Source organism: Schistocerca americana, chromosome 10 (assembly GCF_021461395.2).
Source record: "Schistocerca americana isolate TAMUIC-IGC-003095 chromosome 10, iqSchAmer2.1, whole genome shotgun sequence".
Taxonomy (NCBI): Eukaryota; Metazoa; Arthropoda; class Insecta; order Orthoptera; family Acrididae; genus Schistocerca; species Schistocerca americana.
In genome coordinates, this window is record NC_060128.1 from 172,339,013 (window position 1) to 172,344,288 (window position 5,276).

Consider the following 5,276-nt stretch of genomic DNA (forward strand, 5'->3'; position numbering starts at 1 on the left):
TCTGCCAACACATTGCTCGTTTATACCTTGTGTATGTGATACTAACCCCATCCATATATGTGCATATCGCTATCCCATGAGTTCTGTCACTTGTGTAATATAATATGTGAGGGGGGAAATTGATCCACTGATTGACTTGTTTTTTCAAAAGCAACTTGTATTCAGATAATAAATTGTGGCTTTCAAGCAAAGTGGTTAGACATGGGTACACAGCCTTTCCAAGCATTTTAGAGAAACTTGATAGGATGGAGATAGTCCAGTTGGTGTTGAACTCATGCTTGCCTTTCTCGAAGACTGAAACTGTCTTAGCCACCTTGTAAGCTTCAGGGAAACTGGCAGTAAACAGCCGATAAAGTAACATAGTAGTGTATCAATTTAGAGATCAACATTTCTCACAATCAGTTTTGAGTTTACTTCGAAATACACTCAGTGCTCATTTCTCCTGCAGAAATAGATTTCTTTTTATTTTAAGACACAGCAAGGGAATGAAATTTTTCTCAGTATTTATGAAGACACATTTTATTAGTGCTCTGTAAGAGACGAATAATAAGTATATTCTGAAAGTTAAGTTCCAGTGTGAGCATTGAAAGAATTAAACAAGCACTAGGCTATACATTTACTAATCAGTTTACTGTGTGAAGTCTTCACACACAGTGCTGTCATGTAGCTATTAATATTCTCTCTCCCCCTCTCTCTCTCTCTCCCTCTCTCTCTCTCTCTCTCTCCCTCCCCTCTCCCCCTCCCCCTCCCTCCCTCCCTCCCTCTCTCCCCTCCCCTCTTTTAATATACAAATATTACCTAAAGTTAAAATGCCAGTTTTTGGGAATAAACATCAAGTGATTCCCACACCTTTTTTCCACATGTCTGATAGACTGTTCAAATTAGCTTGGTTTGGTGTGTTCCCTAATTCTGTTCCATAACTAATGTTTGAGGATAATAATGAATGTCATGCAGTCTTTGGTGTAACAGTGTCTTTAAAGTATGTGGATAATATCTTTAATTCCAAAATATTTCGAAGCTTTTATTTTTGTTTAGCTAATGAATGTACATAATTCTCTTGTTTAGGGTGTATTATAATCGATGGTGAAAGCTGACAGGTGAAAGTGTACAATAACAGGGGCAAAAACATTCCAGTAAACACAGGTCTGCAAATAAATCATTAGTGAGAATTGCAATTTCACATTGTGTTAACATAATAAGAACACGACCTTGACTGATTGTGCATACAGAGTTGGTCAGGTTAATGCCACTTCTGTGGTATGTTAGAATAGCAAGTGAAATTATCATGTAGATGGCACACTTCCACTTGATATGTACCATTTAAATGCCATTAACATGACTATTCCTGTATGTCCTCTACATTTAATACAACATGAAATGTAACTATTTTCAGAAGGACAATAATGAATCTGTTGACAGTGGCTACAATGCCGAAATTCCAGTAATGTATTCAGAAGGAAATAAAAGGAAAATGGTGAAAGCTTTGCCATTTAGACAATTTTACACGACTGACTTCCAATATTAGAAAATCATAGTAGATGTACATTAATTAATAACTGAACAGTTTATGTAGATAGATAAAACATATTATTACACAGAAGTAAGTTCGTTGTTAATTCAGCAAATCCTTGCAATACAGAAATGTATTTGCAGTTGCGATACAAACAACCATCGACTGTACAAGGGAATGGTGACAATTAAAATTTTTGCATCACCAAGGCTCACACCCAGATTTCCTGTTTTATGCAAGTGGTTGCCTCATCTGCTTTGGCTATCCACGTATGACTCATGGCCAGACCCACAGTTTTCGTCATTCCTGCATCACAACTTGTATTGTACACACATTATGTAATTCTCCGTACATGAGAGGAGATTTTAATTGAAAGTCGCTGCCTGGTATCAGTGGATAAATATGTTATTGTTATTGTTAGGAAGAGTGATGCAATGCGGGTCATGCACAGATATTCAAAGAGGTTACGGTGACCACTTGTGCAAAGCAGGAAATTAGGATTCAAGTTCTTGTCTGGCACAAATTTTCATTGTCGTCAATCCATTATACAGCTGTTGGCTTGCAACTATGAATACATTTCATGTATTTCGTAACAGCTGTAGCTGCTGCAGTGCCTGTTCCTTTGGGCATGTGGTTCTTCTTAACAACACAGGCACTGCAATATCATATCATCAAATCTTAGCATATATTAATAAATATAAAATTCTGCACCTCACAAGTTGCAGAAACATGGTATTCTATGACTAAAATATCAATGAATCACAAGTAGAATCTGGGGACTCATGCATATTCCTGGGTGTAACAAATTGTGTGATTGAGTGGATGTGATGTAGAATGATCACATACACTCAGTCACACATAAAGTACGCATCAGACTTCATTACAGTGCTAGGATAGTGGCGAAAATGCAACTAGTCTATAAAGGAGACTGCTTTTATACTACTCTTGTGCTACTCGTCCTAGAAAATGCTCAGTTGTGTGGGAGCATGCCAAATAGGACTCACAGGTGATGCTGAATGTACACAAAGAAGATTAGTTTGAATGGAACAGGTTAGTTTGATTGATGGGAGAACATCACACAGATGCTGCAAAACCTAAACTGGTAGACACTGCCCCACAGAAACTTACTTATATAGCTCCAAATTCCATAACTGTGTAAATATACCGTAGCATGCTACATATTCAGGGTTACCACAGGTTCTGGAAATCAGGAAAATATGGAAAAAAACACTGGAAAAATCGTGTTTTGGTCTCAGCGGGTGAAATGGTTTGTTTACTGAGGTGTCATGCATCGTCATCGGCTGGGTGCAGCTGAGCGTGTGTGCCACTTCCCAACGCCCTCATTACTAGTGCATCTCTTCTCCCTACCTCTCCTCTCAGCTTGCAGTCAGTGCTGCCACGACTTTTTCCCACTAGCCTAGCAGCTGCCGACAAGAGGCAGGGAGGCACGAGGAGTGGTTTGTTTGGCACTGATTCTCGGAGACTGTAGATGCAGTGGCTGGAGACAGTGGTCACGTGTGCATAAGTTGTGCCTGAGTGATTGTGTGAATGTGTATGTGCTCTCATTTTTTGACAACAGCTATGGCTGAAAATTTAGTTGTGAGAGTGTAACTGTCTTTTGTACATGCCTGCCTGTGTCTCAGCAATCATCTTTATGGTGAATTGATGCCTATCCCCATTATTATTGATTCTAAGAGTATTTGAACAAGTTATTTGTTGCTTGGATTGATCACCGTAGTCTCATTTCATAATCATGTTGTCTGTGGCTCACGAATAGCTTGCCACATGAGTGGATTTCCACAACGGGCCAAAACCACAGGCCATTTCTGCATATATCTGTAATGGGTCGGGGCCACCAATCTGAAGCCATTTGGTTCCCACTAATATGCAGGCCCTGCCATCAGATCTAACCCATTTGTGAGTGGCATAAAGCAGCAGATTTTCATCGTTTATCCGTGGACCCAGAACTGTAGTGCTCGTTTTCAGGCCAGAGGCCACAGGTGATGGATTTCAGGAATTGCAACTGTCTTACCGCAAGTATCTTTTACCGTGTGGCATTTTGTAGACATTTTATCTGTTCTAGTACATTTTGTCACTTCAAAAGTAGTTTATATATTGGAAAGTATGGACGATAAGAAGAAGAAATTGTGTCAGTCACTGACAGTTTGTACACTATGTACTCATAGATTTCTCAAAAGAAAATCCCAAAATAGCTGTAAAATAATAGATATAACACACTGGGTAATAACTGACAATAATGAATGGAGTAGAACCAACATTTTATTGCAGTCACCTACAGTGTTTGTTTACACAATTCTTCCCCATCTAATACTCTTCTTTCAAGAGGTCTACTGTTTTTTTTTTTATAAAATCAGTGAAGGTATTTTAAATATGTCTTGCGACTCCAAGGAAATCCATATTTTTGTCACCAAATGTGTTTTGTTTTATTGGCTTGCTTTCCCCATCTAAAAACAGTTCATTACAAAAGATTTTGGTGTTAGTCCTTAATATTTTTGCTCATATCAGGAAACGCCATCTGCTAGCAAGTTTTTGTTCGATATTTCCTCATTTGAGCTATCATTTCTGGTACCGTAGCTGCAAAGACAGATTGTCAATTTATGTCTTAACTTACCCTTGAGACGTCAAAATTTGTAAGGGAAAAATGCTAAAACTTGTCTGGAAATCAGAGAAATATCAAGGAATTTCACTCAGGGAAACTTATGGCAACCCTGATATTGCTTCCCCTAGCAACCACAAAAATACATGTGGAATGGAAAGTAGAAAGCAAAATTTTGTCAGAAATTTAAAATTTTCAGTACAAGTAAAAATGCATTTTAGTTTTTTTGCGTATTATTCAGTGCATACTCATACCAGTTTGGATGTTGTTTGAATCCAGCAGAAGTCAATAACATCATTAAAAGCAGTCATTAGTCTTCTGAAAATGGTCCTCTTGATGTTATGGAGAAATAACTCTAGCCCAACAAAAGATCACTTTTCAGAATCTCACAGATTTATATGTAATGCTTCACAAAATAGCATCTGCTAAATTTTAAAGAAATTTTAAGGGGCTCAGAGCAGTTTTGTTTAAAAGAAAAAGTTTTGTGATTATAACGAGCCAAACAAGACAACCAGTCCCTTTCCATATTAGAGTCATAAATGGCTACAGATGCTGTCAATTTGCAGTTGGTCATAACATAGAATAAAGATATCAGTATTCTGCCAAAAAAAAGTGGCAAAAGGTTTACAGATTTCTCTCAATTTGGGGCCAATTTGCTTGGTTTTAAATTTATGTGCACTGCAGTGTGTTACAGGTATGATGAAGTTAACCACATGGTGTGTCATGTTAAGTCATAAATCTCTGTACCATTTGACAAAGGACATTTTAGGAGTAATATATGTGCAGAATTTGTCTCTTAAGTATGTCCAGTTAAACAATGGTAATAAGGTGAAACTTTAAAAAGGAATTGTCTCAAAACACCTCTTGTCCATCGTGAGTATTCAACAGCTAACTCACTCAAATTCAGAGACACAGACCTATTTTTTTTTACAAATTGTTTATAACTTAATAATGAACACACAAATTACAATTACTCAAAATCCAAAATTTTCGACAACCGGTTCCTTTTTGCTTTCCATCTCACTTACATTACAGCATTTAAGCATGCAGTCATTCCTTACGTGCTCCAAATGTAAATGGAATGGAAAGAAACCGAAATATTTATCTGATACTGTCCTCGATGACCTCCTTCAAAGGAGGAACTCACAG